Below are 14,061 nucleotides of genomic sequence, written 5' to 3'. Positions count from 1 at the left end.
TGCCCTCACTTTGGTATCAGACACTGCTCTAGATCTGCAATTCAGCTGACATTGTAATCCAGCCACTCACATAATGAAATTCTGGACCTGGTTCTCAGCAATGCCAACTCTATTACTAGAGGAGAGAAGGCTCTCCTTTGTAGCACAGACAGAAGCTTTTAAGTCTGTAAATTGGTGCCTAAGGTGTGCTTCTGAAGCCCTGAGACCATCCCTCTCCTTAATCACACTTTCCGTTGTAAGGAGGACCAGTCATCCAGCTTCTCTATATTTGCCATCCTGATAAAACTCCTGGAAAATATCAAGCATATGATCACCCATATCCTCTCCTTTAACCAGCATCTCATCTATTGGTGGAGCTACTGTAGATATTAGTTTTGCTATTTCACACCATGGATTACTTAAGAGTGGCAGATTTACCCATGCCTTTAGGTATAGAAATAGCATTATTAGTGCTGTTAAGACTAATCAGGCTGGAGAGCCAATTTAAGAAGCCCATGTTTATTATTTTATTTCTCTAGAAGCACTGCTGGTACCAAATGTGTTAGACAGGGTTCTCTAGAGAAACAAAACCAGGACACTAAAAATTTTATATATATTTATATAGATAGATAACATAAGAAATTGTTAATCTATAAAGCAGTACAACTGGCTCAGTGCAACTCACTTCCATGAGATAGCTAGTACACTGGCAGTCCTTCAAGTCTTGAGGGCTGCCGGGTAGTCCTCCATGGAGCAGTTCAGGTTATCCAGCCACAGGCAGCAAACAGCAAGCAGGTCACCAACAGTCAGTCAGGTGACAGGGTCCGATAGTCCCCAACTCAAGAGATGTACCTTCCAGTAGTGTGATGAAGCAGGTATTAAAGGAAACTCAAGTTACAGTGACACAGTCCATGGGTTAGGTATCCCACAGGTAGTGTAGCTTGCAAATGGAGGCACAGAACAAGCAAGGCAGCCGCACACAGGTTGGATTATCAAAGGGAGTGAGAGAGAAAGGCGGGGGTCGGCGGGACAAGGCTCGCCAAGCCTTTTAGCTCTCTGCCTTTCAACTAATATCACGTGTGTTCATTGGCTATGATGGCACTACAAATCTTCCTACCACATCTACAGATGGGCTTTGGATCTCCACTCCTCATCCCCCTCCCCCCTCATTTACATTGCTATGATTTTGTTCTGGGTCTTAGATGCCTGATACCTTATCCAATTGACACCTCATGATCATACAAACTGGTGTGCTTCTTCCATGTGGGCTTGGTTGCTTCTCAGCTAGATGGCCGTTTCTTTATCTTCAAGCCTTTAAGACCCCAGATGCTATATCTTTTGATAGTCGGGCACCATCAGCTTTCTTCATCACATTTTCTATGCACCCATTTTGTCTTTAGCGATCATGTCAGGAAGGTGAGCATCACAGAATGTCGGATTATTAGAACAAAGTGTTCTTGTGTTGAGGGAGTACTTGAGTTGAGGCCCAATGTCCATCGGCTACCTTAATTCTTAACATATAGATATAAGTTCATAGATCTATTTCCCTCTTGTTATAAATAAATATATTTACATATACACATCTGTATTTAGACTTCTATAAATGTCCTTTCCCTCTTGGTTCTTTCCTCTACTTCCTTTTACTTTCCTCTTGTCCTACCATCATGTTTAGCCTTCATTCAGGTTCAGTGATTCCTTGCTGTTACATTGGCCTTGATTAAACCCCACTAGGTATCCTATGCCCTTTTCTCCGTTGATTTTAATTCACTTGTTGTTCCCCTTTCCCTGGGTTGGCTGCCCATCCCCCTTCCTTTCTCCCACCTCCCCTTCTCCAGTGTCCACCCCCGCAACCCTCGGTTCCATTGTTTTTGTCTCCGTATTGTTTTTCCCCGCCCATCTTATCTAGATAGACATACAGAGACATTAATGAGCATAGAAACCAGGCAAAGCCAAACAAAACAACAAAGGAAGACAAAACCAACAAAACAATAAAAACAACAAAAAACCCAAAACAAAATAACAACAAAAAGAAAGCCAATCACAAAAAAGGAAAAGCCTATAAATAGTTCCAGGTCTGTTTTTTGATCTTTAGGAATGTTTTCCAGTCACGTCTGATGGGGTGCCACACTGTCCCCAAAGTTTATTTTTGGAATTCCCCGGGGGATTTCATTGCTTTGCTCCCTTTGTTGCTCTGTTGCATGCCCTTGGTGTTTCCCCTCAGAGTGATGGGGTCCGATTGTGCACAATTCCTGCACTGTGTCTCCAGTGTTGTCCCCCATAGCGCTATGATTCAGTGAGAGACATCATGTCTCATGGTGGGGCTGGCCAGCAGATCCAAACAGCAACTCCTTTGCACATCATCTGAAGGGAGGTGTGGTGGTGTCGAGAGGCTTCAGCAAGCCTCTGGTGCTTGAGCTGAGTCGTAAACAATCTTTTAAGACTTTCTTTTAAGACTTGAAAATGCTGTTGAGGATATATAAGTAGGGTGGGGTGGAACACTGAGAAGAAAAGGCTCTCCAGGCAGAGGGGGTAGTGTGAGAAAGGTGAAACCTCATGGCCTGATTCAAGAACAACGAAGTAGTCTGGGGTTTATCATGCCAGATTGTAGGATGTGGGATTCAGGACAAAGGTGAGGCTACAGGGGGGGATAGATGCCCGCTGTCCAAATGCCTATGTGCATTAGGAGGATGTGGGATCTATCTTACAGACGGACAGAGTTGTGTTCGTCCAGGTAGACTAGAGAAACAAATCCTGGACACTCATGTGTGTGTAAGAAAGACATTTATATACAAGAGCAATAGAATGTTGAGAAAACATCCCAGCCCAGTCCAGATCAAGGCCCGAAGTCTGATACTAGCCCATATGCCTGAGACCAATCTATAAATTCCTCTTCAGACTCACAGAGCACATGCAATGACACTGAATGCAGGAAGATCACAGGCCAGTGGATGGGAAGTCTTGTGGATCTAGTGGCATTGTAAGCATCTCAGCACAGGAGGGGTCTGCACATGGCTCCTCCAGCTCAGGGCATTAGCATAGTTGTTCCTTGTGTCTTGTCAGCTGGATTGTCTCCCAGGGAGTAAGCGTGTGTCTCGCCTCCAAATGAGGTCATTAAGCTGTCACCTGATTGACAGGCTAAACTCTATCCCTTCGCTCTTATTCCTCTCAAATTGACAACAGATTATATAATTACCACAGGAGTCATTAAGGAATTGTAAGATGAAACATTTTGTGATTTCCCATGATCATTGGAGTCCCTAGGTGGGGTGAACAGTTGATACGGGCTGCTCATTGAAAGGTTGTAGGTTCGAGCCTACGAAGAGGGTCCTCAGAAGAGTCCTGGTGATCTACATCCCCCGCCCCCAAACCAGCCATTTAAAACCCTATGGAAGACAGTTCTCATAGGACACACATAGAGTTGTCAGGAGTTCCTCTTAACCTTATGGCAACTGATGACGATAGAGCTGATGGAGAAAGATGCCAATTGGGTGCAGAGAAGTTCTTGGGAAATGTGTAATAATAGCTCAGGAAAGAGGCTGATCCTAGACTCACCTGAGGATCTGTGATGATAGAAAGAAAAAAAATGACCTGGAAGAAACAGTTTACTTGCAGAATGGATGAGATGGTGAAAGGCTGTCTGAGTTTACAGGTGTGCACAGGGTAATGCCCAGTTTTCAGTCTTGGGCAGCAGGTGGTTAATGGCTCCATAAATTCGCTGCAATAGGTAATTCAGAGGAGGAGAAGGCTTGGGAAACGCCATACCAGGTCCAACCATTGTCAAGTGGAGTTGGAGGTCTCTGCAGCACATACAAGTGGAAATGTCCAGTTGGCATTGGCTTTTCAGGTCTGGAGTTCAGAAGAAGGGTCTGGGCTGAGTGACCCTTCATCTATTGGCCTTTAAACTCTGTGTTAGTCCAGGTTGACTAAGGAAACAAATCCAGAGACATTCATATATATGTATGAGAGAACTTTATATCAAGAAGTCATTATGCATCAGTAAAACTTCCCACCCAGTCCAGATCAAGTCCATAAGTTTGATATTAACCCATAAGTCCAATATTAGCCTATGGATTCCTCTTCAGACTCACGAAGCACATGCAATGATGCCAAATGCAGGAAGATCGCAGGCTGGTGGGTGGAAAGTCTTCTGGGTCCAATGGCACTGGATCCATCTCCTGGGCTCTGGCTGTCATCAGTTTGGCCTCATGTGGTTTGTCCACTGGAAAGTCTACCAGAGAGAGTGTCCAGCCTCCCGGGAGGAGGAGAGGAAGTCCTAGAATCCTCATGAGAAGGCCAGACCCACAAGGAGGCATCACCAGGTTGTGTGACCTGATTGACAGACTAGACTTCACCCCTTCACTCTATTTCTCAAGTTGACTTTTGTCAATTATGTAACTGCCAAGACCTCAAAACTAACCTGGCCCTCTGTCCTTCCACTCTTCACTGCTTTCATCAGCCGACTCTAGTCTGCCCTAGATTCTAGCCAGTTTGAGTGGCTTGGAGACCCACATGGACAATGTAGTCTTTAATGTCTAGAACCCACCTTGTGATTGATTACCTGTCCAAACCCTCATACTCACTCCATACCAGCTCCATGTAATCTCAGAGGATAAAATGCCTCTTCAGGTCTTCCGTGCCTCCTCCAGGGAGTGGTGGGATTTTATGAGGCCGCCGCATGTCTGGGCATGAGTGTGCCATGCTTTGTTTTGACTTTGTATGGTGGTGGGATTTGGGGTGGCGGTGGGGGCAGGGGAGCCCTCTGGAACATCTTATAAGGCCTGAAACAAAGCTCCAGAGACTAGAAGGCGGTTAGCACATTAGGGAATTGCAAATAGAGCTGTGTGGGGAACGGACGAGGATCAGATTGTACAGGGTTTTGTGAATCCTGGTAGAGTTTGGAGCAGCAATGTTCCACAGTCACATTTAAACATTGGAAAGCTTATTCTCGCTGTGATAGTAAGGTGGGATTGGGGGAGTGAGGCAATTCTACAAGGCACTCCAATAGCTTAGGTGAAAGGTGACAAGGGCCTGCACTGGAGAGCTGGCTGTGGTGATGGGGAAGAGCAGGAGACGGGTGTAATATTGGAACAGTAGTAGTTGTTATTGATTCCATTTTAATTCATAGTGATACCATGTGGTGGAGAAGAACCAAGGGGTTTTCTTGGTTGTCGTTCCTACTATGCCACAGCAAGGAGCACTATACCACTATACTGGTGGTATAGTGGTAATGCACTGGGTCACTAACATGGGCAGTTCGAAACTACCAGTAGAAAGGATGGGCTTTCTACTCCCATAAAGAGGTACAGTCTCAGAAACCCATGGAGGGAGTTTTACCTGTCCTGTGGGGCCACTGTGAGTCGGTATGGCCTGGAGGGCAGTGAGTTTGGGTTTGTTTGTTTTTTTAATTTTATTAGGGACTCATACACTCTTATCACAATGCGTACATACATCAATTGTGTAGAGCACATCTGTACATTCTTTGCCCCCATCATTTTCAAAGCATTTGCTCTCCACTTAAGCCCTTTGCATCAGGTCCTCTTTTTCCCCTCCCTCCATCCCCGTTCCCCCCTCCCCCATGAGCCCTTGATAATTTATAAATTATTATTTTGTTATATCTTGCTCTGTCTGACGTCTCCCTTCACCCCCTTTTCTGTTGTCCGTACCCCAGGGAGGAGGTCACATGTAGATCCTTGTAATGGGTTCCCCCTTTCCAACCCACTCACCCTCTACCCTCCCAATATCGCCCCTCACACCCCTGGTCCTGAAGGTATCATCCACCCTGGATTCCCTGTGCCTCTAGCTCCTATCTGCACCAGTGTACATCCTCTGCTCTATCCAGTCTTGCAAGGTAGAATTCGGATCATGATAGTTGGGGGGGAGGAAGTATTTAGGAACTAGAGGAAATTTGGGTTTTTGCTTTGCTTTGTCTTGTTTTGGAATCTCCACGGGAGCAAGGAGCAGGGTGCCAGGCCTTTCACACACACGGCGAATGGCTGCGTCTGGAGTCACTCATCTTTCTGGTAGTAGCTGAGCACTTCACTCTCTGCATCACTAGGACTCCTTATCTGAGTCGTAAGGCTCCTAAAGTGTCTAGGCATCAGTGTCACCTGTGTTTCCCACCCATGTTTACCTGGGATGACAGGGAGGTTATATGTCACCTAACATAAAACCAGGCTTCTCCCATGATATGATCTACCACTGAGCGGTCAACGCCATGATGGGGAGAATAGACTTCGGAATCTGGTGACAGCCTTGAGATGCTTGATGGAGGTTCCATGCAAGATGTCACCTACTCTTTGCATAAACTGACAGCGTGCGGAACCTATGGGATTTCACTGCTCGATTTGGATCCCACATCTGGTTCATCGACCTCCTGTTATATCACCTGCCAATCCCAGGAGCCATCAGTAGATGGCTGATCTTGGATTTATTCGGTCCATCTCAGATTCATTCAGCTCAGCACCCAACAGCCTATGGTCTTCCTGCTTCCTGTTCGCCTGTCCCTGCTGCCACAGGAGGCAGGGGAAGCCTTCAGCTGACATCTGACCCACCAACTTGAACTGGACTGAACTGACCCACTTCCATAGTGGTATGAGCCATTTCTTGATACAAATCCCTTTCTATGTTTATACACATACAAGCATCACTGGTTGAGTTTCTCTAGAGAACAACTGGCAAGATGGGGATCACCAAAGGTGGTGACAAGACCTAGATTGCCCTCAGCTCTGAAGCAAGCTCATATACAGGTTACCAGTCAACATGTCTGGCTGTAGGATAGCTGGCGTGGAGTAGTCTATTAGCAAGACACTTGCAGAACACAGCAAAACAAGCCTTTAAAGAGTACCCTTCTTATGGCTCATACTGTGAATCTTGAAGGCCAAGTTCTAAGTATTATCAGCAGAAACAACAGAAATAAAAGACATCTTTTCATCTCTTTGGAACAGCAAATACAGGATCTGGAGGAGGAGCTGATACAAATAGATGCTTGTGCTTTATCACAAACAGTGATGGGTGAGTTGAGTTAGTTTCCTAATGCTACTGTAATGCAAATACCCCAAACAGGTGGTTTTGAAGAACAGAAATCTATGTTCTCCCAGTTGAGGAGTCATGTAGTCTGAATTCAGGGCACCAGCTGCCGGAGAAGGCTCAGTGTGTCATTTCAGGGGAAGACCCTTTCTCTTTCCGCTGCTTTATCCCTGATGTCCCCAGCTCTTTGGCCATCTCCATGGAGCACCTACCCTCCCTCGCTGGCGTTCACCTCTGCGTCTACTCTCCTCTGTTCATCACCTACAAGTGATTAGGTTTAGGAGGAAGCCTACCCTGATAGGACCTCCTTAACATACCAATGAAAACCCTATTTCCAAATAGGTTTATATCCCCAAATTAGGAGTTATGATTCCAACATTTATTTGAGGGCAATGCAAACCATAACAGTAGTGGTACACTCACACACAAATGACAACAACAACAACATCACCATTGAGCCATTTTTGACTCATGGTGAGTGACACGCTAGCAGGGGCGGGGAACCTTTTTCTGCCAAGGGCATCTGGACATTTACACCATCATGCACAGACCACATAAAACCATCCACTTAAAATTCGCCTGCTATGTTTGGGCAGACTTTTAATTAACTCACCCTGATGTGATAGCTGGAGCTGCCTCTCTTGGATGAAGCATGTGATGCTAGCTGGTGTCCGGGGCATTCCAAACCCCTGCCCTATAGGAAAGAGTAGAAGTGCCCCTGCGGGTTCCTACGGCTGCAAACCTTCACAGCAAAAACCTCATCTCTCTCCAATAAAGTAGCTGGCTGATGGGCAGAAGGTAAAATCTCTCAATATAGCGATTGCTAAATAGCGAATTACCTCAAAATTTTCTCACTTAAAAACAACAAACATTCATTCTCTCCCACAATTTTTGTGAGTCAGTAAATTCCATAGTCTTGGTGGTGGGTTGCAAATGGTGAAGTGTTTAAGTAGGAGCCTAAAAGTTGTCGGTTCTAGACCCATTCAGAGTCAACTTGAGGACAGTCCTGACAACCTGCTTCCAAAAGATCACAGCCTTGAAAACCCCACGGGACAATTCTACTCCACACACATGGGTCACTGGACTTGTTGACAAGTTAACAATGGAAGAGCAGCCTAACTGAGTGCGTCTGACTCAGCGTCTTGACCTCTGGTGTTCATTTGTACTTGCTTTGTGTCAAGGTGTGAGCTGGGCTAAAGGAATCTGGAGACTTGATTCCCACGTGGATCCATTCACAAGGCTTCTTGAGTCACCAAGGCATCTTGGTGACTGCCTTCACCCAGACTGAGCAAGCCAAGAAAACAAAACAGAAGCTACAACTTTCTATAGTACCTAGCCTTACAGTCACACATGTTGACACATGCAGTATTACACTGGTCACATAAGTCAGCTGTGACTCAACATGGAAGGAGACCATGCAAGGTCTAAATAGCATGAGATGAGAATCTCAGGGTTCCATCTCGTGGACTGGCTGCCAAACCCACTGAGCGAATGGTTTGTTCAAGGTGCTCGGTGTATGAAATGCCTCTGCTTCTTAGAGGGAGTGTTCTGTAATCAAGGGAAACACTGGATTTAACAAAGTTTATTTCTCAGAACCATGCACTGTGGTTTCTCCGAGAATAGATTGAGGAGGCCTTAGGAGCAATTGGGGAAGGAATGGAGTTCCCTGTACGATCAAGATCTCTGAAGCGGAGATTTATTCCGAGGCAGGAGAAGAAGGTGATCGTCTCCTCACTGCAGAACAGACCATGACAAGCACTCAGCCATAAAGATCAAGACTACCCGAGTCGTGCGGGCCATGCTGCGCGTTTCACTTTTTCACTTGGCTCTCGTGCATGTAGGCAATTCCCTCAATGTTTTCATGCAGACATATCAGGGGGAAAGCCTTTCTTTGTTCACTTTCTGCCCAACAGCAAAGTAAATGGATGGCTGTAATGTGAAACCTGCACTTGCAATTCGAGGTAAATGTTTTGAACTCTCGTGACCTTAGAGTTCCTCACCCTGACTATGCATGAGAATCACCTAGAGAAACATTAAGAATATACCAGTCCTGGGCTCCCCTCCAGAAGAACTAAATCAGAATCTCGAAGAGGTGAGCAATGGGACTAGCCGTTTTTTAAAGTGCTCTAGGTGATTCTAATGTGTGGCCAGGATTGGAGGCTGTCTTTTCTCTTGCTTCTGTTTTATCCATCTATCTAAGTCCCTAACCAAAACATCCAACTTTAGAACTGCCTTAAAACCATTCTTTCTCACTTGTACTTTTCACAGGACCCGGCACGGTGCCACCTCTGGGACTCAGGCCACATCTGTTGCTCTGAGTTGAAGGTATTTCCCAAGTAGCATCATTGTCCCCTGACATCTCTCTGCTGTGGTCTAAGAGAACATTTTAACAACTGATTGTCATTATGAATGCGTTTTTATGTGCTATCTATCACTGACTACGTAAAAGATTGGAGGTTTGAGGTTACCCAGAGGCATCTCAGAAGAAAGATTTGGCAATCTAAAAGATCGGCTATGGAAAACTTGACGGAGCACGAGTCTACTCTGACACACAAAGGGTCACCATGAGTTGGAATCAACTAGATATCAATTAGCAACCTTCATTTTAACGTTCAAATTGATGCTCAACAAAATTTCCTAGAGTTTTTTGAGACACAAAAACTGTTGACCAAGTGGACAGACCTGGAATTATGTATGTTTTTTGTGTTTCTCACTTTTTTATTTAATCTCTTGCTTTGTCTCCATTATCGTTGGTTTGCCTACCTATACATAGGCATGGGAAGCAATCCCTAGAAGACAGCAACAGAGCCAAAGGTTCTGGAGGGTCTTGGGAGAAGGAGGTGGCAAGGAAATGACGGGTGAGCAAGCAACACCATAGACAGGGGAACAACTAGGGAATTAAAAGCAACAGTGGGGAGGATGTAGAGATCCTGGTGGTGTTGGTGCAACAGCAGTCTAGCTGAGAGGAATTACTAAGATGCAGAAGAAGAGCAAGTGTGATGGTGGGAAAAGAGGAAAGTAAAAGGAAACAGAGGAAAGATCTAGGAAGCAAAGCTGTGGATAAAGGTATAAACATATATGTGCACATGTAAATATATTAATTCATAAAAATAGAGGTATTGACCTATGTACATATATTTATATGACAATACATTTAGGAATTGGATTGACTTTGAGCCTCTGCTCAAGCCCTCCCTCAATGCAAGAACACTTTGTTCTAACAACCTGGCACTCTGTGATGCTCACCCTCCTGACATGATCACTGAAGACAAAATGGGTGCATAAGCAAATGTGGTGAAGAAAGCTGATGGTGCCCAGCTATAAAAAAAAATACAGCATGGGGGTCTTAAAGGCTTGAAGTTAAACAAGTGGCCATCTAGCAGAGAAGCAACAAGCCCACATGGAAGAAGCACACCTGCTTGTGTGATCATGAGGTATATCAAAGGAATCAGGTAACAGGCACCAAAATAGCCAAAACAAACAAGCAAAAAATATATTGTTGAGAATGAGCGGGGTCAGAGCAGAGACCTCAAACCCACCTGTAGACAATAGGACATCCCCTCACAGAAGGGTCTTAAGAAAAGGAGGAGTCAATCAGGGTGCAGTATAGCACCTATGAAACACACAATATTCCTCTGATTCCTTGAGGCTTCCTCACTCCCCACCATCATGATCCAGTCCTGCCTTAGAGATCCGGCTGGAGCGGACAATGTACACAGGTACAGATAAGAGCTCACAATACATGGACTCCGGATCAGATAAACCCCTCAGGAACAGAAATAGGAGTAGTGATACCAGGAGGGTAGGAGGAAGGTAGGAGGAGGGAAGGAAGGGGGAAGTGATTGCAATGATGAACACATAACCTGCCCCTGCACCCCACCACCACCACACACACACCAGAGGGACTAACAACAGAAACATGGGTGAAGGGAGACAGCGGTTGGTGTAAGATATGAAAATAAAAATAATTTAGAATTTATCAAGGAATTATGAGGGTGGAAGTGGGGGCAGGGAGGAGAAAAAAGAGGAACTGATGTCAAGGGCCCCAAAAGAAAGTAAATGTTTAGAAAAGGATGATGGCAACATATGTGAAAAGATGCTTAATACAATTGATGTATGGAATGTTATACGAGCTGGAAGAACCCCCAATAAAATGATCTCCAAATATTGTTGACCAAGCCATCCTAAATGAATCGAGACTCTGGCTTGTAAAACACCAGGGACAAGGGTTTCAGAGTTAGCAGAACCACCTTATTTATGTAACATGTTCTTTTTACAAATTATTTTAAAGCAATGATCACCACAAAGGACCATGTCTAGAAATAGTTTCTAGTTTTCAATTTGAGAAATAAAACTAAGTGAAAACTAAGCCTAGCGGAGGAAAAATCGTGGTAAAAAATATATTTCAATCATTTAAACACATTCATATTTGTGGGTATTTAAAGGGCAAAGCAGATGAGGGTCAAGGTGGGGAGAGGAGCTTACTTCTGTATAAGTGTGTTTGCTTATTGGCTTGGGATCCATGTCCGTATATCATCCTTTCAAAAATGAAATTAAGAAATGACTCCAAACAATTGAAAACCTAGAAAAATGGATACATTTCTAGAAACACAGGACCTACCTAGACTAAAACAGAAGATACGGAAAACTTAAACAGACCTATAATAAAAGAGGAAACTGAAGACATCATAATAAAAAAATTTTTTTAAACTCTCAACCAAAGAAAGTCCACCCCAGCCCAGATAATTTCACTGAGAATTCTCCCAAACCCTCTGACGAGAGGAGTTGGCACTCCTGTTACTCAGACGACTGAAAACGCAGCTGACTGCCATCGAGTGATGCAGAGATGCCAATGTCTAGGGGCCGTCTGGGCCAGAGAAGGGGGAGCTGCCCTGTGGGTTTCAGAGACTGTCTCTCTCTACGGGAGCAGAATGCTCTGTCTTTCTCTGAGAAGCCACGGGAAGTTTCGAGTTGCTGACCTTTCAGACTGTAGTCCAACCTATAGGCCCTATGCCACCATGTCTCCTCAGACGACTCAAAAGCATGGAGAGTAAAGAATGCCCCCTAATTCTTCCTATGAGGCCAACATAAGCATGATACCAAAGCCAGCCAAAGACATCACCAAGAGAAATGTATGACTCCTGACAAAGAGAAACTCAAATATTCTCAGTAAAATTCTCACCAGCAGCATTCAACTGGATATAAAATACTACTACTACTAATACACCATGATCAAATGGGATTCATATCAGGGATGTAGGGTGGCTCAGCATTAGGAAAGCAATATAATTCACTACATAACTAAGGGTGGGAAATCACAAGATCATCTCAATTGATGTGTAAAGGTATTTGATAAAATACAGCATCTTTTTGGGGTAAAAACTCTCAGCAAAATGGAAACAGAAAGAAAGTTCCTCAACATAATCAACAGCATATGTGCAAAACCAATGGCCAGTGGAGATTATTCTCAACGGAGAAAGATTGAACGTATCCCTCTTAAGGATGGGCACTGAACAAGGATGTCAGTGCCCATTCCTTCCCATTTGTCCTGGAAGTTCTGCTGGAGTCATGAGGCAAGAAGGAAAATAAAGAAAGGACATCAGATCAGAAGCATTCTTTTTCATAGATGATATGATCATATACAAAGAAAATTCCAGAGAATGGAAGTAATAATACCAGGAGGGAAGAAAGCCGGGGAAAGGGGTTGGGGGATGGAGAGAAAAACAGGAAGGGGGAACCCGATCGCAATGATCAACACATAACCACACACACACCCCTCCAGGGGGACAAACAACAGAAATCATGGGGGAAGGGAGACAGCGGTCTGTGTAAGAGATGAAAATAATAATAATTTAGAATTTTATCAAGGGGTCATGGGGGGAGGGGGAAGAGGAGCTGAGACCAAGGGCTCAAAAGAAAGTAAATGTTTAGAAAATAATGGTAGCAACCTATCATTACATAGCATTACATAGCAACCTATGTAAAAATATGCTTGTTATGAGACCCCAATAAAATGATCTTTTAATTTAAAAGATAAAGAAAATTCCAGAGACTTCACCAAAGACTTTACTACAGCTAACAGAGGGATGCACACAGTGAAAGGGCATAGTACCAACACACACAAAGCAGTTGCCTGGTTTCTCTACACCAAGAGGATTTGAAAAGAAATCAGGGTCTCAGATCACTTACCATAGCCTCAAAGAGATAAAAGACCTGGCAGAAAATTTAAGAAGGGACAAAACAAACAGACAAACAAACAGAACCACCACGTATGTGAGGAAACCAATACAGTGCTGCTGCTAGAAAACAAAAGAATGAGGAAATGGAAACATTTCATTCTCGAGGACTGAACGGCTTTGCATTGTAAAACTGTCGATACTACCCTAGTGATCTATAGTAGATGTAAGGCAATCCCGGTCCAAATTCTAACAACATTCTTTCTTGAATGGGAAAAGGAATCTCAAGTTGTATGTGTAAAAGTGGAATTGTTTTCATCTTTTCTCCATTAACTACCATGTTGGCCATTGGTTTTTCATATATGGCTTGTATTATATTGAGGAATTTCCCTTCCATTCCTATCTTCTTGAGTGTCTTTTTTTATTAATAAATCTTTTAATTGGGGCTCATACAACTCTTATCACAATCCATACATACATCAATTGAGCAAAGCATCCTTATACATTTGTTGCACTTGTCATTCTCAAAATTCGCCTTCCACTTGGGTTCCTGGAATCAGCTCGGTTTCTTTTTTTTTCCCCTCCCCCTCCCTCCCCATTCACCCCTTCCCCCTGGTCCCTTAATAGTTTATAAATAATTATTTTATCTTATCTTACACTGCCCGGCATCTCCCCTCACCCACCTTCCCATCACCCATCTCCCAGAGAGTGTCTTAAACAGGAATGTGTGTTGGATGTTGTCGAATGCTTTTTCCGCATCTATAGATATTGTCTTGTGGTTCTCATCATTTTGTCCTGCCAATGTGGTGAGTAATGCTGATGGTCTTTCGTATGTTAAACCATCCCTGCATCCCTGGTATGAATCCCACTTTGTCACAGT

The sequence above is a fragment of the Tenrec ecaudatus genome, chromosome 4, assembly GCF_050624435.1.
Source record: "Tenrec ecaudatus isolate mTenEca1 chromosome 4, mTenEca1.hap1, whole genome shotgun sequence".
NCBI classification, from domain to species: domain Eukaryota; kingdom Metazoa; phylum Chordata; class Mammalia; order Afrosoricida; family Tenrecidae; genus Tenrec; species Tenrec ecaudatus.
This window is presented reverse-complemented; position numbering follows the sequence as displayed.